A 25,764-nucleotide genomic window follows, 5' to 3' on the forward strand; every position below is an offset into this window, starting at 1 on the left:
AGGCCATTTAATCACACAATATATGTAGGACATTCAAGACACTGTTGCTGGACATGTATTGTTTTACCTCTCAAACACCAAATGTTCTGACCTCCCCCACCCCCTTCTCCCTCCCCCCCCCCTGCTTCATTTATTGACGACCCTAACGCTCACACAGCTGGGGGTAACGACGAGACTCACACACTTGTGATTGTTTTCCTTCGCTGGGTTTTTTTTTTGTAGTGTTGTGTTTCTCTCGCAACTTAGCGCGCACCGCTTTTACCGTCGAGAATTATTTATAGCTCTCCGAGTGTGAATCTTCTGCGCCGGTGCAGGGGTCGCTGTGTTGTGGGCAAAATATGGGTCAGAAATTGTTCACAGGGTATGAATGGAAATAAGGGCTTTGGATGTAGGCTCAATTTGAAAGGTGATTGTATAAGAGGAATAGATAAAAGGAAAATGTGAAAGTTGGATATATATATATATATATATATATAATTGAATATACATGATATTTGAAAGATTAATGTTAAGACATTGGTAATTGGACTTGTGATCAATCTAAAAGTCGGGTGTTTTGAAGATTGCCTATTTTATACATTGATAAACTAATGGCTAGATAGTTACGTGGATGAGCAACCGCTTTTAAAATTATTATGGAAAGATGGAAGGGATTTTATTAATTGAAATAAAAAGACAAAAACTTGCGAAATTTACAAATTTGGAAGGAATTTTTTTTTACTTTCTCGTATATACGAAGTATTGAGAAAATCTGGTAATCGTGCAAAAAAAAAATCGAGATTTTTACAAATCTCGACGTTTTACACCTCACTGATACGGAAAAACATAATTTTGCAATCTTGTCCGTATGTCTGTGTGTCTGTCTGTGTGTCTGTGTGTCTGTGTGTGTGTAAACACGATAACTTGAGTACCGTTGCAGCTAGGTTGATGAAATTTCATATATAAGTATTTTATCAAAATTGTAGATCCGTATGAACTTTTAAGCGATTTCCGATAACCAGAAGTGGTACTTTTTTCACTTTGAATTTTTCAAAAGCCTATAACTTGAGTACTATTTCAGATAGATAAATGAAATTTCACACGTAAGTACAAGATCTAATCCTCTACCTTCTATCAAATTTTGATTAATTTCTGTTGACCGGAAGTAATAATTTACGCTATTTCAGATTTATCAAAAAACGCTTATAAATTTATAAAGTACTAATAATATTCCGCACTATTATGCATATTTTGTTTAGGCATTCGCTTGGTGCGCAATTCTTTTTTCTATGAGATTCTATTCTATTTTAAAAAGTTTAAGTATTTAAAATGGATTAAAAATCATAACTATATCCCGAGTTCCCATCCTCTGTTGTTTTATATAAGAATATTCGAGAAAGTTTATGGGAGATCACTCCCGGTTTTTTAAATATGCGATTCACCTACACTACGCACTGATAAAAATGTATAATTAACTTTCCTTCTTCATAGAAAACTCTGGCCGCAATGATATAAGAAAGTGTAATTGATTTTGTTGCAGAAACAGCATTTAATCTGGAGCCTTTCGAAGCTTTTATACCAGGAACAAAATAATCAATGAAGGGAAATAAGTAACAAAAATAAAGAGAGAGAAGTGTGGGCAAGGGAGACAAATACGCTCACGAATAACATAATTAGAATTTCAAAGAGAGGAAAACTTAACGCGAATACTGTTATCGTAATTGCAAGTTGTTGTTTTTTTTTCTGTCTAGTTTAGCTAAACCCTGGGTGTTAACTAAATTACAAAAACTGATGATATGAGATAAAACAAAGATGGAGAATTTAAACTCTGGGCAATGAGTACAAAAAAGTAAAACGGAATTTAAGCAAACTTATAGAAATTGATTTTTAAAAAGGAGATGGTTTTTTTTTTTTTTTCGTGTTTTGAAATATTTTTATAATAAAAAATGCATTTTGTAAACTATTACCAGAACATACCTTTTTTACGACATGCGCTAAAGCCAAAATAATATATTTTAAGTGAAGATTTTTTTTCAACCTCTTAAATTTTTTTGATGCAGCAGGTAGTAATTACTCCCCTTTTGTAGTAGTCTCCCTTTTTTTATCCCTCATTTTCTATGATAAACAGCTATGGAATGGTGGAGATGAAAAATCGTTAAGCTAGACACATTAGGTGTAGACGAAACCGTTCGAACTAATGTCTGTAGATTGTCTTTTAATTGATCAAAGTCTTACCTACATGCTGGGCAAAAATCTCAAGATATATTTCAAAGCTCTAGCACTGGCTTAATGATTTACAGTTGAAAAAGGAGTTGAGTTAGAAATATGAAGAACAAGTATAGAATAGAAATGTTTTGTTGGATACCATCATCTTTTCCAGTTCGTGCCCAAGACATATGGGGCAGATGAAGTAGAGTTCATGTGTTTCAGTGACCTCGGCATGGGGGGATAAGGTGATCAGCACTATGCCCAGCCGCCTTTGTTTCCCTAACGTGAGTTAGGTACCCGTCAGAGCTGGGTGGTCTCAGGGAAGTGCTACTGACATGAAACCGGATTCGAACTCTACCGCTAAGCGACGTCGTCCCTTTTTGGGATATAGCATGGGAGAAATGTAAAAAAACAAATGGTCGGGTGATAGAGTGCTCGAATGCTAGCCCGAAGGTCTCGAGTTCGGATCTATGATAAAACCCTGACTCAACTTAGGGAGAGCTAAGGCGGTTAGGCATATTATCCCTTATTATCCATTCATATACTGAGGTCAAGAAACATTAACTCTATATCATCCACCTTAAAGATCCTCAGGCCTGAATTAGGAAATTAACTTCCGTTTTATATATAAAAAACTGAAATATCATTTGAATAATTATTACTTAGAAACGAACAAATCAAAATTTAAACATGATACTTTGTCAAAGCTATTGTGTAAGTAAAAAAATTAAAAAAGAAATGATAGATCAAATCCAACAACACAAACTGATACTGTGGAGTAGCCACCTTGAGCAATAACCCAAATGCCCCTCTTCATAAACTACACGAGAATATTGCGGAGGATTAGTCTTGACGCTAAACCAAACCTGGAAAAATGTGGTTAATGGAGAAGGATTTGTCACACACTCAATCACACACTCATATATATTCATACAGATATATGTACATATACAAACAAATAAGCACACAGACACTTACAAACACACATATTAATGCAGAAAGCATATCCGCATAAACTCGCGCACACACACAACACAGTCACAAACACACTCACAAATAAGCACACAAACATGTATCACACAAAACAACAGACAAACACGTACCACACAACCACACCGCCCCTCTTCCTCATGCTGTTTTTTTGCAGCTCATATTATGTCCACACATCAGCTCCCCCTCCCCTCTACTACACTCCCACCACGATTATATCATTCACGACTCCTCCATCTTCACAGCACACAATTAATTAACTTTTATTTTAGGAACAGAAATTAAGAAAATTGAACTTACCCCTGGAGTGGGTGGGTGTGGGGGAGGGAGCTGTGATGCCATTAAGCTTAACAGAACGGCCATAAAAACCGGAGCAACAGAACCAGATGCTCTGTGAAATGGAGTGCAGGAAGATGCATGCCAAACTCAAGTCTGCTAGCAACTCACACAAAAAAACAAGTGCCATTTGCATGTCCAGGATTTCGCACCCAATATAGGGAATTCCCCTAGTTGTATTTTTTTGTAATAGATGAATAAGCGAACATCGAATTGGTTTTTTTCGGCTTGCTTAGAAATTCAAATAAAAATATAATAATTTCGCGTTTTATCCCAGTCTGGATATATTTTCATTTTTTTATCTGCCTAAGACATAAGGTCAGAATAGTTAAGGGTTTAGGGCTTTTGTTAATACTTCACCCTATTTATTTTTAATTTCTTGAAAACTGCAAAAGCCCGTTAATTAGGATTTAGGTAATTATTTTTAGTAAAATCTGTCGAAGACTTAATGACAAAACATAATTAATTATATTAATCTATTGCTGATAATTTGTCCTTATGTATCTTTTATTTCCCCATATTTATATTGCTCCATAATTCATTTGATAAAACAAGATTAATCAATTCTAGCTCGAATGGATTTTAATAAATGTTAAAGAATTTCAATTAGCAGGAATTTGTCTACATTCGTTGTTGTAAAAATTAACTCTTTTGTTCTAGTACGAGTTTGGTGACGTAAGTGACGAAATTGTGACTTACGTAAGTGACGAAGTTATGACTTATATGACAAAATCGTGGTCGTCACTTACTTAATACAGTTGTGACAAGTTCAGTATTGTGTTGTACGCCGGATATTAAGTTTTGTTTGAACATAGTAAAATCGTGATGTGTGTGACAAATGCCAGGAAATATGTTACACAATTCGTGACGATTTTCGCATTGCTTCTTTTAGGCAACGTTCGGGGGTGGGGGGAGAGGGGTGGCAAAAATAAATATATATATATAATTTACTAAGAAATTATATACTTTAAACTATTGTTCACCCACGCTCAATTAAAACGTTTCGAGTGCCCTTCCCCTCCCCACAATAAACAAAAAAGTCGCAATGAAGCACTGAGGTTGTTAGTTGTTGTTTTGTTTTGTTTTGTTGTTTGTTTGTTTGTTTGTTTGTTTGTAGAAGGAATGGGCGGCTAGCTTGCTACGATTCGTGGAGAATCTTGTGGCGAATCTTGTGGCGAATCTTGTGGCGAATCTTGTGGCGAATCTTGTGGCGAATCTTGTGACAAATGTGATACGCCTTATACGGCGTGTGACTAGCTCTATGACCACATACCACTTTAAAGGAACTCTGTCTCCTCTGCCCCCTACCCTAGCAAAAAAACTCACATCCAACTAACGTAGCTACAACCACAAATTGTTAATAACACCCTCCAAGTTCAACACCCCCCACCCCCACCCATCGGGTCACGATTGATACCCCCCCCCCACTTACACACACACCCCCACACACACAGACGAGACTGTGATTTGGACTAATAAAAATATTTACCCTTGTCTTTATTTGTCTGGCAGCTCCCCCCGGGCGCCCCCAGCTCCCCCAGAGACGAGCCCCCCGCCATGGGGAACCACGGGAGCCGACGTGACCAGCGGAAGTTCAGCAAACACGGAGGTACGGCGGGTAAGTTTTTTGGTCGATGTTGGCTGAGTTTTGTTTCTTTTTTCTTTTTGGTTGTAGTTGTTTGTATTGGTTGTAGTTGTTTGTTTTGGTTGTAGTTGTTTGTATTGGTTGTAGTTGTTTGTTTTGGTTGTAGTTGTATGTTTTGGTTGTAGTTGTTTGTTTTGGTTGTAGTTGTATGTTTTGGTTGTAGTTGTTTGTTTTGGTTGTAGTTGTTTGTTTTGGTTGTAGTTGTTTCTTTTGGTTGTAGTTGTTTGTTTTGGTTGTTATTTTTTTGTTTGTTTTTTTTTTTGTTTTTTTTTTTGTGGTAGAGGGGGTTAATTGGTTTTTAGATAATCCTTTTTGTTGTAGTCATTACAACTTTCTGCTTCTAGCTCTCCGTACTAAGTTTCTTTTTGTGGGTTTTTTTTTTACTTTTCTTTTTTTTTAATTGGTAGAGGATGGGTGATTGGCTTTAGTTAATTATAAAATTACATCTTCCTACTGCTTGCTTGAGTTTTTATTCTTCATTATTTTTTTTTATTTTTTAACTTATTCAAGGTAGGTGGGTATAGGTGGGGGGGGGGGGCTTCTGAGTTCTCTTTCCATGGGTTTTTTTTTATTTTTAATGGGCCTTAGCCAATTTAATTTTTGGGTTTAAGCCTCGTTTAGCGTATGTGACGTATACAGCCGCGGGATATTTTTGCCTGCAGACAAACATTTGGCGCCAAGATCTAGTCTGACGAAAATGACATCTGGAGCTATTTACATTTTTTGTTCCGTTTTATTTTTTTAAATTAATTTTTTTTTTATTCCAAATATTTCCGCTTCCGCCATTCTCATATTTCAATCAAGCTTACGTAGAATTATTTTTTCTTACAATAATCTCATTTCGTCTAAGATTATTGTAAAGAAAATATAGACATTATTGTGTCCACCCCACCTCCCTTCACCCTTCTTCCTCGCCCAATCAATTTCAGAAGGAGATCAAAAATTTCTATTCCACGCGCAACAATACTCTCTAACAAATCAGTTTAGCGACATAGTTATGCAGTGGTTAGGGTCACAGCCTGAGTTAGGGTCAGTTTTAAGAGTCAGTATTTAGGGTCAGTGTTAGAACAACGTTTGGGTCAGTATTGGGGTCAGTGTTAGAGTCAGTGTTGGGGTCAGGTTTGGGGTCAGTGTTGGGGTTAGTGTTAGGGTCAATGTTATGGTCAGTGTTATAGTAAGTTTTAGGGTCAGTTTTAGGGTCAATGTTAGAGCAGTGTTTGGGTCAGTTTTAGGATCAGTGTTGGGGTCAGTGTTAGGGTCAGGGTTAGTGTTTGAGGCTGTAGATAGTGAATTGATACCGACAAAAAACGTTAGTATAGCCCTGACGTAGTAATGTGGAGGATGATAGAGATAGTTAAAATAAAAATCCAATTAAAATTTTATGAAGCAAAATTTACCAAAGAAGTCTTTACTAAGTGACTCTTTAACGAAGCAAACTTTACTTAAGCAATTTTACAAGCGCAATCTTTTCTGAAGCAGTTTTCCTAAAGAAGTGTTTACTGAAGCGATCTTTACTAAAGCTCAATTTACTAAAGCTAAATTAACTAAATAGATCTTTACCGAAGCAAGCTTACAAACTTTAATGAAGCAGCTATTGCCAAAGCAATCTTTACCAAATCCCTTTTTACTGAAACAATCTTTACTGAAGCAATCTTTCCTATAGATGATTGTCAAGCATAATCCACGTAAGAAAATATATTCAATATAAACAAATACCTTTTTAGCATAAACCTGAACACGTGTTTCCGGTATGTTATTTATAGTATACATTCTGTTTACATGTGGGCCGGGTGTATTGGGTTCGACCCGCTAAAGGTCAAATTCGATTTGCGTCTACGAGCCGTTGCGACGAAGTTCAAAGGGCATGTGGTTTTTGGAAATTGACCCAAATCCCTAACGTAAAACACCAAACATATTTGGTAGTTCTAAATTTGACGACAGTGCATATCGAATCGATTTTTTAAAATGGTATCGATACTCTAAAACTAACAGTTGTTTAGACTTAATCCTTAGCCTTATCTTTACCTCAAGCTCTATTGGCATAAACCTTAAACTTAATTCTGACCGGAACACTAATCTTAACAGCTATTCTGGCTTTTAAAAATATTCAGATGCGAATCTGAGTGCTCTCTTAGAATCTAAATCCCTGCATCTGATTCGTTGATTCACAGCAACAACAAAAAAAAGACATGGAATCAATAAAATATAAAAGATAATTATTCTGTTTGTTGTTAATGAATGATTGTTTTCCTCATGTTGAATGTTGCCTTTCTAATGATACAACGTTTGTGATCGCTAGCGAATTCTTATCTGTTGGTTGTGATGAGCATCAATGACGGAGGCAGGTGTTACTCATGGGGAGGGGAGTTCGTAATAAACACACACACACACACACACACACATACAAACACACACACACATACAAACACACACACACATACAAACACGCACTTACAAACAGACACATTCTAACACACACACACACACACACACACACACATATATATATATATATATATATATATATATATATATATATATATATATATATATATATATATATATATATATAGTCCATGGAGGTGTGCCTCCCCCTAATACCACTCACAAGCTTACGTCACTAATATGCATATCTGCGTGGGTATTAAAATAAAAATACTAAGTGTGCTTATGCTTATGTGTATGTTATCTGATTACGTAATAGTTATATATTTGTATGTATTTATTTATAATTCGTTCAAATCATATTTATATGAGTTGTAGGCTCAAGTATGTTTATATTGTTTAATTACGTCCGCTAATACTCATAGTCTATGTATTTGTTTATAATTTGCTCTCAGCATATCTCTGAGTACCAGGATCATCCTAGCTATAAAATAACAGATTGTCGCTCATTAAGTGTTGATCCATGTCGATCGATCGGCGATTGATTTTTGTCTTTGATTTATGTTTTATCGATGACGCTGTTTACAATGGGAAAGAGTAGAGGTCCTTGTTGGAGATGGATTATGGGGGGGGGGGGGTGTATTAAGTGAAGGCTGTGCCTGCTTATTGAGCAATGAGCGGGGGTTTTGTGGGGGAGGGATGAGCGTGGCTGGGGTGGGGGGACTGGGAGAGGGTGGTTGGGGTAGTATTATACTGATGTTCAAACCGTTGTTAAGTGTTGCATATGGGTTCATATGATGAAAAGGGAAACAACAGGCGGACACTTAACCTCAGTGTGCCCCTTCCCCCCCCCCCCTCCCACCCCCCAACAAAGACAGACGCTGGACATTACTCAGGGAAAAATTTAAAATCGTTTAAATCATGGTCTGGGTAAGACGTTATTCAAGCACACCTCGTTGTACGTCGTAACTAAAGATTTTTTTTACACAAGACTCTCATTGTACACCTTGTCCGTAAAATACCTCTAGCCCTAACTAAACCCCTAAACATAAACATAATCCAAACCCGAGTCCTAATCCTATCAGCTTTTTTGGTTTTTAAAACACTCGGATGCGAATCTGTATGGTCTGGGTGTGCTATCCTTAACACTAACTCGGTGATCAGATGCTGTGTTGCTTTGTCTCAGCCCAGACTGTACAACTTGGCCACAATATATACAGGCCACAATATATACTGGCCACAATATATCCTGGCCACAGTATATACTGGCCACAAAATATACTGGCCACAATATGTACTGGCCACAGTATATACTGGCCACAATATATACTGGCCACAGTATATACTGGCCACAATATATACTGGCCACAATATATACTGGCCACAATATATACTGGCCACAATATATGCTGGCCACAATATATACTGGCCACAATATATACTGGCCACAGTATGTACTGGCCACAATATATACTGGCCACAATATATACTGGCCACAATATATACTGGCCACAATATATACTGGCCACAATATATACTGGCCACAATATATACTGGCCACAATATATACTGGCCACAATATATACTGGCCACAATATATACTTGTACATTTTGGCCACTAAATACCCTGGTATTTCTTGGCCATAAAATGCTAGTCTCCATTAACAACAACAGTCATCCCCCCACATTCCGTATTCCGTACCTCGTAATGACACATTCCCACAAATTCCCTATCACCCACCCCACACCAACCCACACATTTCCTATGACCCATCACCACACCACACCAACCCACACATACTCTCTCACCCACCACCACAGTAACCTACACATCCCATATCCTACACCGCCACATCAACCCACACACCAACCACCCACCACCACCACACCAACCCACACATTCAATATCCCACACCACCACACCAGCCCACACATTCCCTATCCTACACCCCCACACCAACTCACTCACTCAAACATCATCATTCAAACCATTTCTTTAAATCATCCCATCTTTATATATTCTCACCCTCTAATTAACCATCTCTACGAACATCCCCATCAAAATATATCCAGAACCTTCCAAAGATTGATACCCATCTATTCACCCGTTCGTCAAATGATCTCCCCTTAGACTTGTTAACTGAAATATCTCAACAATCTCCCCGCCATTCCCCTCCCCCCTTGACGCCAGTAAATAAATAAACTACCACCTTTCCGTCTCAAGGGAGAGAATCAGGACGACCTATATTTTATTCTTCACAAAAAAATCTTTTTTATCAAGAAAAACAGTTAGAGTTGCGTCCCTTGATAGATTTGGTAACAACTAAATGGGATTTGATTAACAAAGTGGAAATGGTTTTTTATTAATTAGCTTTTATGGGGTCGAATTGCAATAGAAATATGAGATTTCATTAAATATGTGTTTCTGTATTAAGTATTTGTTTTTCTTTTTGCTAGACAGCAGCGTCATTGATTCAAAGACAGTGGCGCAGGGTGCTAAGCGCATCTAGCCATTCGCTGGGGAGAGGGGGGGGGGGGGGGGGGATCGCTATATACACGTATATACACGGGTAAGGATATTATATATATATATATATATATATATATATATATATATATATATATATATATATATATATATATATATATTTATATAAGTATATATACTGTGGGGAGGGGGCTAAGACTCCTTGTCTTTTCCCAATAATATCCACTCAAAGTTTTACACTTAAAAACATTCTAGACAGGAAAAACGTTTTCACGTATTTTGGTCGATGGAAATGGCCGGGAGCGGGTGGCGGGGTGGGGGGGGGTTAAGCACTAAAGTGGTTTTAATATATTATTAATGTACATTTTTTATTATTATTAAAGTTCATGGTTATCAGTATGATACCAAAAAAATACAATTTTCCTCGAGTGGATAGTACTCAAGAAACATGGGACCACGTGAGCATGGGACAATGGGACCAATGGAAAATGGGACCAAGGGACAATGGGACCATTGGACCTATGGACTGTGGGACAACGTGAGCATGGGACATTACATAAAAAACTCCGTTTCCGATAAACTTTCTCATAGTTTTATGCACCAAATTGACAGTTAAGTGCGCATTGAAAAAATAACAGCCTTTTCAACACCCATAACAGCAGCTAGGACTAACACAAAAACACAGCGTGGACTCGAACTCGTAGCTTTATGAGAAGACTACTTGGCTTTGAAAATATTACTGGCGTCGGAATACGATTAGATGAAGTAAACAGTAATCAAAATAATGCTTTCAAAGATTGGTTATTTTACGTTGGTAACACACATTTTAGACACATTATCTCATCAACATGTTAGAAAACTGCGTGTGAAATAATACAATTTTACAAAAATTAAAATAATAATAATAATAATAAATCGGCTGACCTAAGGAAAAAATAACTTTTAGCCTGTGCGAGATATTTCTGCCCCAAGGCTTAAAACAATGGCTCTGTGTATATTTTTTTCCAAAATGGCAAGTCTGTTTTGGGTTCCCGCTTTTAAATATTCATGGAATTCCTGAAAGAATCGAGGAATTATTCCAGCCCAGTTCTGTCGTGCGGTCTGACTTCCTGTCGTGTGCCTTCTGAGACGGGCGCCAGTTTTCACACGATTCCCGCCCACAATACTGTCTTCTACACAATTTTAAGACAGTACCCGACCACAAAACTGTCTTCTACACAATTTTAAGACAATTCCCGCCCACAATACTGTCTTCTACACAATTTTAAGACAATTCCCGCTCACAAAACTGTCTTCTATACAATTTTAAGACAATTCCCGCCCACAATACTGTCTTCTACACAATTTTAAGACAATTTCCGCTCACAAAACTGTCTTCTACACAATTTTAAGACAATTTCCGCTCACAAAACTGTCTTCTATACAATTTTAAGACAATTCCCGCCCACAAAATTGTCTTCACAATTTTAAGACAATACCCACAAAACTGTCTTTAAACAATTTTAAGACAATTTCCGCTCACAATACTGTCTTCTACACAATTTTAAGACAATTTCCGCTCACAATACTGTCTTCTACACAATTTTAAGACAATTTCCGCTCACAAAAATGTCTTCTACACAATTTTAAGACCATACCCGCTCACAAAACTGACTTTTACACAATTTTAAAACAGTATCCGCTCACTAAACTGTCTTGTATACAATTTTAAGACAATTTCCGCTCACAAAACTGTCTTCACAGCCAGTGTTTCTTTTAGACTTTTCTCTGGATGGGGGGGGGGGGAGGAGGGACTTGAAATTATTGGGGGGGGGGGCTAAATTTTCCGTAGGGGGGGGGACACTGGTAAAAGTACATATTTTCTATATAAATTCTATTTCGTTCAATGGGTGGGGGTAGACTAAGAGAAGCCTGGAAAAACTCTGTCCACAATTTTTAGACAATATCCGCTAACAAAACTGTCTTCTTCACTATCAAGCATTCCGTGTTATGCGCCATACGGCCTGTTGATTCCGACTTCCCGTCTACATTTTGTTTCTGGCTTTGCCTTCTTTTTTCCATTTTTTCCACCAAGAACAATCTCCACGGCAGCAGGGTTTTTTTTTTACTCCGGATAACAAACATCCCCTGCCCGGGGATCCGAACTCTGGCTTTTGAAGTTAGCAATCACACTCTCTACCGCGCTACCACGCAGTCCCCTTATTTAGCTCTTTATTTCGCCCCATATTTGACCTAGGTACATCATCCTTATTGTCACCCCCCCCCCCCTCCTATAACCCACCCCTCTATCTGAAACACCATCTTCTGCTTAATTCTCTCCTCTGGATTCGAACCCCCTACAATAACTCACCCCCCCCCCCCCCCCCGAACTACCATCATTACCACCATTACAACCCGAGGTTGTCCAGTGACGCAATCGATGCTCGCCGGCAGACGATGAAGTAACGAAAGACTCGCACACACCCCATCAAAATCCCCCAACTGTGCGCGCGCCAAAGGCCCATAAGTCAGTGCCCTGTCGGGCTGCCCCTAAAAAAGAGGGGGAGCTAATCCTTCCGTTCGGTTTGAGGCAATTTTCGGCAACACAAATTGACGCCCCGATGAAATCGATCACCGACATTACACGCCGTTCCCCCCCACCCCACTTTTAGCCGGCTCGCTGTGTTCAATAGTAAGAAAAACTAACTCCTGACTTCTTTAATAATCTACGTGTCTTGAGATCCTTAAATACATTTTTTTTAAAAATACATTGTATGAACACCTGCATCCGATTTAATTATTTTTTTTAAATTAATTAATTAGAATATATTAGAATATTGAGCTACTGTTACATCGTATACAAAGGGACGACATGGTCGGATGGCAGAGCGTACGACTGCCAACCGGAAGCTGTAGAGTTCGGATCCCTGACTCTAGTCCGTATGACGTCCCTGAGTCCACCCAGCTCTGACGAGTACCTGACTAACGTTAGAGAAAGTAAAGGCGGCTGATGGGACTCTGTAGTTAGTACTATGCCCAGTAAATACTCATTAGAACTGGGTGGACTCATGGACGTCATACGGACTCCAGCCAGGGGATCCGAACTCGAACCTTCCTGGTTAGCAGTCGAGCGCTCTAACTCCCGACCACGACATCCCATCGCTCAGATTATGAAAAGTTAAAGATCTGTGAGAATATAATGAAGGAATTTTTTGTGAAATGATTCCCGAAATGTTAAACAGAAATTGTTTTATAATGTTTCATCGCGATTGATTTTCTCCAATTTTCCACTCACCACACCGCCCCTTTACTTCCCACACCCCACATAAAAAAATACACATTCTTTTATAATTCCACATCGCCCAATCATAAAAATAGATTAACAAATCCTCTGATTGGGAATTCAGCCCTTAATAAATCTTTTGATGTTCCCTAAAAAAATGCTGATTGCAAAATAAATGCCTCGCCCATTTTAGAATAGAAGCGATTCGCGAAACGTGTGATTTAGATTTCAACCATTAATCATTGCCGTGTCTAGATTAGATATAATCTCCCTCCCCTTGTAAACTGTCATCATTGAGGTTAAAAATATACATCATGTCTATCTACCGATGTAGGAGGTAGAGGGTGTGGGGTGGGAGGGGGGTATTTTTCTCTTGGCCCAGAAGAGACGGATCAATATACTAGTACAAGAAACGACCCGGGCAACATATGCCTAGACATGATTGTAAATCTTCTGGAGATTGTAGGGGATAACCGGAGGGTGCCCGAGGATTCTGCGACTCCCTCACCCCGGGCGAGATCTGGTCCCGCGGAGCCAGACAATGCTTGTCTTGTCATATGCAGATAAGCATCTTGACATCGTCAGATATCGGGGGGAGCAGGTCAATCTTGAGGGGTGGAAGGATGGAGAGAGTGTTTATATTTGTATTCTGACACCCCTGTAGTTTTGTAATGGGGTAGGAAATCTATATATATAATTCTCTTCTTCGAGCCGTTAGAAAACAAGCTGCAAACGCTCTCCCTACCTCCCCACCCCTACATGGTTTTAGTGAGCTGTGTTCACTCTAAATGTTTACAAGCAGAGCCAACGATTTTAAACGTAGGGGGGGGGGAGGAGGGGGGGAGGGAAGGAAGGAAGGGGGGGGGGGGTTATGGTCCTTAACGAGCTACTTATAGTGTTTTAAAGAAATATTTTCAGTGTCAGCGTTGGTACTGTCGAATTCACAAATTATGAATTATTGAAAATTAGAAACAACTAAATAGCGGCGTATGTTATGCCGCGGGCCGGCTCGTGGTGAAATATTTCAAATAGACATGTGGATGTACTGATTGACAGCTGAGGAACGGTCAAAATGTAGGGGTGGAAGGATGGGGTGATTAGGTTTATCTGTATTCTGACACCCCTGTAGATATGAAATGAGATAGGAAATGATGAAATATTTCAAATAGACATGTGTACCGATCGACAGCTGATGTAGAACTGTCAGAATATAGGGGTGGAAGGCTGGAGTGACTAGGTGTATCTGTATTCTGACACCCCTCAATGGGGTAGAAAATGTCAAAAACTTTCAGATCGTACCAATCAACAGCTGTGTAAGAAAGGATAACTGGTCTAAAAAAAAAAGGGGGGGGGTGGAAGGATGATTCGTCTATGTATACTATTCTGACACCCCCTCTGTAAGTAATGGGGTGGGAAACGATAATATTTGTCAGAGAAACACATTGACGCTTTTATCAGCACATCGAACTGTGAAAAAAAGGGTCAGTAGCAATCAAAAAGAGGGATGGAAGGATTGTGTTTCTATATATATATATCTTTACCCTGCCGCCCCTGAGCGAATGGAATAGGACAGGACTGGGCTAGGGAACGATTTCGTAATGTGGGTGTTTGATCAATTTCCTGGTGGGAGGAAGGTGGGTTGGTGGACTTGTGGGCTAATTTTCTTACGGACGTGTTGACGCATGACCAATGTCCTGAGCGGGTTGGCGCCTTGACCAATGTCCTGAGCGGGTTGGCGCCATGACCAATGTCCTGAGCGGGTTGGCGCATTGACCATTGTCCTGAGCGGGTTGGCGCATTGACCAATGTCTTGAGCGGGTTGTCACGTTGATTAATATTCTGCTCGCGGGTTGGCAGGTTGGAGTGAATAAAGGATGTGCAGACTAATGCAAATAACATCAAAAGGCAAAATAATGTATTCTTACACCGAGATGCCCTTGTAAAAATTCATAGCCGTCTTTAATTTAAACTTCCAACGATCTTTTCAAAGCGAGACTAAGTGAATCATTATCTTGTAAAAAATCATCCTGAATTTGTCTAATAAATGCTTGACTTTAAAGTCGTCAATTTTGATGTTTGTTTAGCCGATTTAATTGGGTAAAGGCTTGTGATGTATTATTACAACCGAGCAAAGAGCTTAACCTTATCAAGCTCAGTGTAAAGCAATATGTCGAATATAAAATGGTAGAGTATACAAACCATTGTAAGTAAAGTAAACGCATCCTTTCGGACATAGTCATCCATATAATAGATGAAATTAGAGTCCATATGTTCCTTGACTTTGGAATACGAATAGATGGTGTGGTCAGCACTAGGCCCAAACGCCTTTACTTCCCTAACGTGAGTCAGGTACCCATCAGAGCTGGATGGACTCATGGTCGACAGACTCAAACCCCGGACCGAGATCCGAACTCGAGACTTTCAGGTTACCAGTCGAACACTCTATTACCTCACCATACCGTCCCATACACATACTGACCAGACGGAAAATCGTGTAAAACGTTTCCCTTCTATATTTAAATAAAGTGGTTGGTATTTTGTTGATACTTCTAATTCAGTAACCTTGTTGCTATTTTAAGACACATGTTTTTTTTCCACGCAATGTGTGCCCAACACATGTAACTTATTTTCGTCCTCCGGGAATTCCCCCGATATTTCGTAACATGGCGCCCTTTGATCTCCCCCCGCCCCGGGGCCGCCTTGATCACGTGACGGGCAGAAAGTAATTAGCCGACTCCCTGGCCTTGATTGAATGCATGCTCACGCATGTATGCGCCTGCTTTGCACGCTCGCGCGGCTAGTACTCACCCCCACCCCCACCATACCCCCGCGCACACGTGTATGACAACAGAGCATCAAAGCTTGCAGCCAACGTGGGGTTAATGTATTCTTTCTTTTATTGATATTTTTAAACATCCACATGAGTATAACTCTCATAACTACTAGAATGTTAAATGTGTAGTAGAAAAGTAACTTTCCAAATGAAAAACGATAACTTTCCTTAATGCTGAAAGATCATTGATTAATAACATAGAGTCTTTCCTCCGCATAAAGATCAATGAAACTTTCCTTCGCAAAAAGATCATTGAAACTTTCCTTCGCAAAAAGATCATTGAAACTTTCCTTCGCAAAAAGATCATTAAACTTTCCTTCGCAAAAAGATCATTTAAACTTTCCTTCGCAAAAAGATCATTGAAACTTTCCTTCGCAAAAAGATCCCTGAAACTCTCCTCCGTAAATAAAGATAACATTCCCATCATAAAAGGCATAATAGCAATGGTAAATGGATACATTCCCAATTATAAAAGAATAACATTCCTATGATGAAAAGATAACTCTCCTATTGCTAAAAGATTGTTTTTTTTTTCCTTTTCAAAAAGATAACACTCCCGTCATAAAAAGGCATGCGTCAATGATAAACGGATACATTTCCAATGATAAAAACAATAACATCCCAATGATACAAAGATAAATTTCCAATGGCAAAAAACAAAAAAGCAAATTAACTTTATAAGAGGCAAACAAATCAGCAATCCATGAAGGAAATTGCGAGTAAATTTGCTACATGTAGGAAATATTGTTTAGTTTTGAATTACCTAGCAAGAGCTATCGTTCGAAAATAAACAAATCACCAATGCACACATATCTATTTTATGTCTAACACAAACATTCTACACCCATACATGTTATTCAATAACAGCACCCAATCTAGTTGCTTGCCATTAGCACAATATGATAAGCTCAACATTCCCCAGCATATTTCGGAGGCTATCTGCTGGATTTTTACATTTACAGGCCAATAAACAGATAAGCAGACAAATCTATACGGAGGAGTGCTGTGGGGGGTGGGGGGGGGGTGTCGTGATAAGACCGACCACCCACATTCATATTCACAAAATTACGTTGTTGTCCTGATTGGGCAACCTTTAGATCGGCGCCTGTAAGCTAATATATGAGCTAAATCAGTCGTAAAGTTACATAATCATATTCGTGTGTGGTTGTATTCGAAGGTATATTGGCATTATATATATATATATATATATATATATATATATATATATATATATATATATATATATATATATATATATATATATATATATATATATATATATATATATATATATATATATATATATATATATATATATATATATATATATATATGTGTGTGTGTGTGTGTATGTGTATATATGGCCCAATAGTGTGCTAGTCAGTCATGCTTCAATGCAATTGTTATAGCCCCCCCCCCCCAATAATTCCCCAACGCAATCAAGTTAATTATCAGACATGACATACTTGAGCTAATTGTCTAATCGTCTCAGCGCGCATATCGTGTTGCCGTGCGCTGGTGTTGCATAACTCCACCCTGCCCGTGCTCAATGACTAGTTACCTGTCTCACCTGCCCAGGTAACCCCAGCAGTGAGTGAGTACTCGGGTGGATGAGTGCTACGACAGGTATAACCTCGGGTCGTGCAGGCACGTGCTTTGGTTCCTGGTTTTTTATTTGACGCTAGCGGAAGGTGAGCAGTCGTATCGTGTCTTGGTGACTTTCACTAATTAGTTCATTAGTCGATGAGGAGCGATGTTGTATCAAGATATTATCCTGTCATCTGTTTCAAATAAATCATCAGCATCATCAACATCATCATCATCACCCACTTTGGGGTGTCTTTTTGGTGTGAAAGGAAACAGCAATAAAACGTCATTTTTGATGTCATCTAAAATAAGAAATCTACTCCACGTATTGGTCTGGGAGTAGGTGAAGGAGAGTTTATCTATTTATTTCACCTTAGCATGTCAAAAGATCGTACACTATTTATTATTTTTTTTTTTACTCTCCGACGGTTTGAGTATGGTACGGGTTAAGGCTAATTTAACTAACGGAGAAACGAACTCAAACCCGACTATCGAACTCTAACACTCGACCACGCTGTACTATTGTTTAATCCTGCTTTTCACGATAAATTCAGTTCGATGAAAAGTCATAACCCTCTTCTTAATATTTCTGTCTGTCTGTCTGTCTGTCTGACTGTCTGTCTGTCTGTCTGTCTGTCTGTCTGTCTGTCTGTCTGTCTGTCTGTCTGTCTGTCTGTCTGTCTGTCTGTCTGTCTGTCTGTCTGTCTGTCTGTCTGTCTGTCTGTCTGTCTGTCTGTCTGTCTGTCTGTCTGTCTGTCTGTCTGTCTGGCTGGCTGGCTGGCTGGCTGGCTGGCTGTCTGTCTGTCTGTCTGTCTGTCTGTCTGCCTGTCTGTCGGTCTGTCTGTCTCTATCTCTCTCTCGCTCTCTCTCTCTCTCTCTCTCTCTTTATACCCCTCTCTTCTCTTTGTGTTTCTCTATCTCTATCAATATCTAGAATAATCATCAACTAGGCTATTCTCTCTTCATCTCTCTTCATCTCTCTCTCTCTCTCGATCGCTCTTTCTCTTTCTCTCTCCTCCCCCCTATAGTTCTTCCTCTGTCTCTCTCATTTCCTCGCCCTTTATACTTCCCTCTCTCCATCATTGTTCCCCATGTCTATCTAACGCTAATACCCCACTATATTATTCACACTTCGTATTGATATTGTCGCCTCCTCGCTCGTGAGAATCCCATCACGTCATTTGGAGCCGTCAAATTAATCTCTAAGCCAAAACTCGCTCCTGTCCGAGCCAAATCCGAGTTTACTTCCTGTCAAGGATCTGGTCAACTATCTGCCACGCATGTTGCAGTATTTTGTTTGAGTGGAATTAGGGCAATAAGATGGCGTCTGTCCGGTTGTTTAAATCTAACCGCTAATTTAGTTTGTTAGCCACTTCGCTAAAACAATAAATAAAACTTTTTTTTTTAAAATACATATTTATTTTCAAAAGTGTGTACATTTTTACAATTAGCTAAATCCTACAGAGATATAGTAGGATACCTTTACTCCAGTAGGACATAGAACTCTAGAGCTGTAGTTGGCGGCCCATACTCCAGCAGGACAGAGAACTCTGGAGAGCTGTAGTTGGTGGCCCATACTCCAGCAGGACAGAGAACTCTGGAGAGCTGTAGTTGGCGGCCCATACTCCAGCAGGACAGAGAACTCTGGAGAGCTGTAGTTGGTGGCAGGACAGAGAACTCTGGAGAGCTGTAGTTGGTGGCCCGTACTCCAGCAGGACAGAGAACTCTGGAGAGCTGTAGTTGGTGGCCCATACTCCAGCAGGACAGAGAACTCTGGAGAGCTGTAGTTGGTGGCCCATACTCCAGCAGGACAGAGAACTCTGGAGAGAAGCAATTGGCGGGTTATAATCAAACAGTAGTGACAGAGAATGATGTTGATGGCGACGCCGATATAATAACAAATAAACCACAACAATCATGAACATTCGTGACCGATGTCAACATCGATGCATATTGACCCTTCAGGGTGATCTCCCTGTTGATCAACATAATTCCCACTCGAGTTCTGTCCCTTTGTTCAATACCCCCTTCACCGTCCATGTTTAGTATGCGGCCGTGCATGTTATTGTTTATCCCCCTTGTTCACGCCGCGGTGTTGTGTTTATCCACCTTGTCTATCCATCCATCACTTAGCTCTTAGATAAGATCGCTTTGGGGGAATTTCCAATTAGCCCCGAAATAAATTTTTCTTTTATCCAACAATAATGGCGGCGGCGTATGGAGACGTCGTTGGGTGACGTCATTGGGTGACGTCATCTATTGACAGCTGAGATTGTGACCGCGAGCGTGAATGAAATCTCAACCGAGCTGAAACGATGGCAGCTTTTGTCTCCAAGATAATAGTCGTAGATAAATATTTAAAATCACCTGGGCAGCCCACCACTCAAACAGGTCAGAATAAAGCAAACGTTTTACCTTCATTTTTTATTTTTAAATTTCCTTTTTTCTTTAAGTAGTTATGAAGAAGTTGCTTGTTAGTTTAGTATCTATGAACCTCTAAGATTTGAAAATAAATCACTATAAAAACATCAAATTTTAAAAAAAAATCATTATAAAAAACTTTTTTTTTAAATGTCTTATTTTAGATTTTTTTAAATTTAATTCGGACTTAATCGGAGTGAGAAAAAAAGTTGGATGGGGGGGGGGTGATCGCCCCAGCCTCAAGCACCCCTCCTAGCAGCGCCACCGACTCCTGGCGTCCTGTTATGTAAACTGCTAAGCCCGGGGTTTACCTCATGATCGCGACCAGCCATCAGATTACGATGTTGTACTCACGCACAAAAAGACCTCCCCCCACCACCTTTCTCGGTTCGTTAGCAGCGTCAGGTAACGCAAACACGTGACTCTTTGATGCCGGAACTCACCTGTGTGCTCGGGCGATCGTCTACTAGGTGTGTGTGTGTCTTGTTGACTGGGGGACGGGCGAACAGATAACCCATCCTCTGTGTTGGTTTTGTCAGCACTGTAATCAACACTACCCGCTTTTTTTTAAAGCCGTTAGTTAGAGATTACCTGTGATTGTCTTCAGAGCTTTTTTTTTTTTTTAAATCGCAATTGCGTCATCAAAACAACAAAGCGATTTCTTAATCATGGCTTCTTGTTGAATCTTTTAAAGTATAAGAATCTAATCAACATTGATGTCGTATTCAAGGACTTAAATAATGTTAAGGACAATCCGTAACTTGTCATTTTGAATTCATATTTTAAATATATTACATAGTCTCTGATACTTATAGTAAATATTAAAATCTCAATCCTTGCTTAACTATATATATATATATATATATATATATATATATATATATATATATATATACATATATATATATATATATATATATATATATATATATATATATATATATATATATATATATATATATATATATATATATAATGTTTCGTCTGACTGTGTTGCAGTTGTTGGGGTCGTTGGTTGCGGTAGGTTAAGGTCCGGTTGGTGGCACTGGTTTGTCCAGTGTTGTGTGGATGCGCAGTCTTGACACGCTGTATTTCTGCCTGGGAGTGCTATGAGTGTGGGGGTAGATTTGTCCTTGTAGTTCTACTTGATGCGGTGTATGGCGCTTGTTGGTCATCCTCATGGTAGTACTGCGGTTGTTTGTGTGTGAAGGTGATGTTGATGAATTGTTCTTTTGGGCTGAACGTTTGGGAAGGCTTGTCTGTGTGTTTCGTTGTTGGGTGTATGGGGAGGGGGGGGGGGGGGGGGGGTATCCACCTAATGGTTTCGTCGATTTGGGTCTTGTAAAGAATTCTCTCTAGACCTAGCAATCCATTGAGCAGGTGAATTAGAGTTAATTTGTTTTTTTACCTCGGCCTATGAAGGGATAATATGGTCAGCACGGTGTCAGGACAAATGATCTCAGGACAAATGATCTCAGACAAAATATCTCAGACAAAAGATCTCACGGACAAATGATCTCAGGACAAATGATCTCACGGACAAAAGATACCAGGACAAAATATATCATGTGTCATGGAACCGGTCAGCACCATGCCTAGCCACCTTTACTTTCCCTAAAAATGAGTTGGGTGCCCAATAGATTTGGTTGACTCGGGGACGTTCTACTGACTTTTTGACCCGGATTTGAACCTAACTTTCATGCTAACAGTCTAGCTTAGGCCTGGATTAGTGTCTTGTAGTTGGGGAGTTTCATTGTTTCTGTACCGTAGGTCTTGATGGTGTTGTATATGTGATGACGTCTAATCCATATAAGCTTAAGTACCAGGTGTCGGCTCTACTGCAGTAGAAACGTAGTATGGACTTGCCGATGATGGGTTGCCTGATTATATGGCCCCATTTACTGTCCATTGAGACTTGCAGAGTGTTGTTCTTGAAGAGAACAGGAAAGCTCTCCCTAGACAAGTCTAAAGAGGACGGTATAGTTGTGGTGTTAACGGTAGGACCTTATTTTCAGCTGCTCGGATCATTGCTTTAGTGGCTTTAGCTCACGGCTGTCGCCAGAGCTAGCAAAGCTGGGCTGATAGAGATTTACAATAGTCCAGGGGTCGGCAACCTGAGGCTCGCGAGCCGCATGCGGCTCTTTGTATGTCAAGATGCGGCTCTCCAGTTGAATGCACATATATTTATAATTATATTATTTCATTTCCAAAATTTATAAAAATATTATACTGTTAAGAAAAAAATAACAGGATGAAAACACTCATCAGAGAACAGAGAGAATAGGTGAGGTAGAAAGTATACGGATAGCTGACAGCTGCTTGGGCATCAAAAAGGCCCAGCCACACGGCCGTGTTGTTGACAGCCCCTCTACATTCCTCTACAAGCCAGTATGCATTAATTTGACCTGAATGACGTAGTATTTTAGTTATTAGCTTCCCACAATTGAGACATGTTCATGTACTGGACTGTTGTGTACGAGTTTACCTTATCCTGCGTTTAGTGAGAGCCGAAGGACAAAAGCGACCGTTGCAGTAATCAAATCGATACCCAGTTAGTCGCAGTTGGTCGAATTGAAGGCTGCCTTGCTATGGGAAACACCTCCTGAGCCGGTGGTGTCCGTAAAGAAAAAAAGAAAGAATAAAATAAAATAAAAAGTAAGTTATTGGCTACTAAAGTGGATTGGGATTGGTCTATAGTTATATTATTTGGTTACTAATTTTAATATTTTATCATAGCAGAGCTAGCTAAAACATTTCTTCTGCGAAACATTTCTGTTTTATATGAATCATTTTAAGTTCATATTTAACTCTATTTATTTCAAATCAAAAGTCAAATATATTTACCTAATCCGTATTAAATACCAAATTATTTTTAAAAAAATTTTAGTGGCTCTTTAAAACTGGGAAAGTTTTAAAATTGTAACTTTTGGCTCTTCCGTCCAGTAGCGTAGCGATGGGGGGGGGGGGGGGGGGGGGACATACGTCCCCGGGCGCCGACCTTAGGGGGCGCCAAAATGGGTTGGAAAAATAAATTGAAAGGTTGAGGGGGGTGCAATTCGAAAGTTTGAGGGGGGGGGTGCAAATCGAAATCTCGAGGGGTGGGGGTGCAAATCGAAAGTTTGAGGTGGGTGCAAATCAAAATCTCGAGGGGGGGTGCAAATTGAAAAGTTTGTCCCCGGACGCCGGGAAGGGTCGCTACGCCTCTGCTTCCGTCTCAAAAGGTTGCCGACCCCTGCAATAATCGCATCTACACTTTTATGCATGGAAAATTGTTTACTGCTGCGTAACACATGACATCTAATTTCAATATTATTTAGTTCTGCATACCAAGTTAACAATGTTGTGCACAAATTTATTTCTGTAAATTAACGAACTAAGTACTTAACTCCGTAATGTGTCCCATTAAATTTAGAGACAAGTAATGATATTAAAAATAAAAAGAAATAAAAAAGCCTTATAAGATATTTTCTTTTTAAAGTTTTATAAAAGAAGCAGTAACAGTTAAAATTTTAGTAATGTTTCACAAATGATCCTCCATTGTTTTAGCGATTTCAGAAATATAGCTTATGGTTGTCTCCCATGCTTACTAAGAATTAAAACATGGGAAGTAGTTCACACAAAGTAGTTCATCTATTTTTCAACACAGTATCTTAAAGTAAGAGGTAATACGTTATTTTTTAAATTATTAAATGTATGCATATATATATATATATATATATATATATATATATATATATATATATATATATATATATATATATATATATAGTATAGATGACAAATAGAAATTCTTTGCAAATAATTCCAAATTTCGGCTCACCCAACTGGAGTCAGAAGACATACCTGAGCTCACCTGTACTGTAAATATTTACCAGTGGCCGACATCTTCCAGTAGCTGCCACTCAATTAGCGGACTAAAAGCCTCGATCAAACCCCGCCATGTTTACATAGAAATGCAACTCCCAAAAACGTGACGCTCCTGATTGAAGCTGGTGGAGTTGTCGTTCTTCTCATCACGTGATCGGCGGGAGTTGTAGTGTGTCATGCCTTTTCGGGGGGGGGGGGTAGATGAACTTATTTAAAACTTTATAATTAATAGGGATATTTATTTAAAAAGCAATGGTTTCGAAAATGTGTGTTTCTGTTAAGAATCGATGTGTCGGTTCATTGTATTTATAGTTTATCTATTTATTTGTCTTTTTCGGTACTTTGGAAAACAAAATGCATTCTTATATTATAATTATAATATTATGTAATGCTGAGTTGTGTTTCCTAACAGCAATATCATGATCAAAATTGTTCAATTCATCAAAAAAAAACAAAAAAAACAATCTAATACGGAATTTTAAATGAGGTTTGTTTTCTTGTATATGTTAATGTTGGAGGTGAGGAACCTTTGAGAAATCAGCTCGCATTGCTGGGTAGAATATCTTAACTAGTTCTGTGTTATTATAAATATCTGCTTCAATCGCTGGTGGAATCGCTTATGCCATTTTCACCCTTCCTAAAAACCTCAGCTGTTGTTAAATTGTCTACATTCGAAATTTGCGTGCTTTTCAGTTTGGAGAAAGGTTGGGGAAAGGGAATTGGAACATCAGAAGCGAAGGCAAATTTGAGAATGGCTAGAGTATGTTTTCTATTTAAATTATGCCTATATATTTTTTCTATTTTTTTTTTCCGCAGAGGTGGGGGCGGTAGACTTGCTCCGGGAGGGGGGGGGGGTGAAATAAGTATAAGTAAATACCAATAAAGGCAGTGTCTATGGAGCTAAAGCTGCTAAGCTGGTTTCGTAGTGATGATGTAGTGGGTCCTGTGTTGTTGAGGTATCGTAGTGATGATGTAGTGGGTCCTGTGTTGTTGAGGTAGTGATGATGTAGCGGGTCCTGTGTTGTTGAGGTAGTGATGATGTAGTGGGTCCTGTGTTGTTGAGGTATCGTAGTGATGATGTAGTGGGTCCTGTGTTGTTGAGGTATGGTAGTTATGATGTACCGGGTCCTGTTGAGGTATCGTAGTGATGATGTAGCGGGTCCTGTGTTGTTGAGGTAGTGATGATGTAGTGGGTCCTGTTTAGACATCGTAGTGATGATGTAGTGGGTCCTGTTTAGGCATCGTAGTGATGATGTAGTGGGTCCTGTTTAGGCATCGTAGCGATGATGTAGCGGGTCCTGTAGAGGTATCGTAGTGATGATGTAGTGGGTCCTGTTGAGGTATCGTAGTGATGATGTAGTGGGTTCTATGCTGTTGAGGTATGGTAGTTATGATGTACCGGGTCCTGTTTAGGCATCGTAGTGATGATGTAGCGGATCCTGTAGAGGTATCGTAGTGATGATGTAGCGTGTCCTGTGTTGTTGAGGTAGTGATGATGTAGCGGGTCCTGTGTTGTTGAGGTAGTGATGATGTAGCGGGTCCTGTGTTGTTGAGGTAGTGATGATGTAGCGGGTCCTGTGTTATTGAGGTAGTGATGATGTAGCGGGTCCTGTGTTATTGAGGTATCGTAGATAGCTGTGGTCTTGTCGTTGATGGTTGCTTTAATCATGGGGGGGGGGGGGGGGGCGGGTGGGGGAGAATGTCTCTTGTAGAGGGCTGGTGAGGTTGTATCATTGTGCTGGAGTGTCAAGACGTGATATTGA

The sequence above is a fragment of the Physella acuta genome, unplaced genomic scaffold (assembly GCF_028476545.2).
Source record: "Physella acuta isolate Inbredline_101_S28 unplaced genomic scaffold, ASM2847654v3 ptg001019l, whole genome shotgun sequence".
NCBI lineage: Eukaryota > Metazoa > Mollusca > Gastropoda > Physidae > Physella > Physella acuta.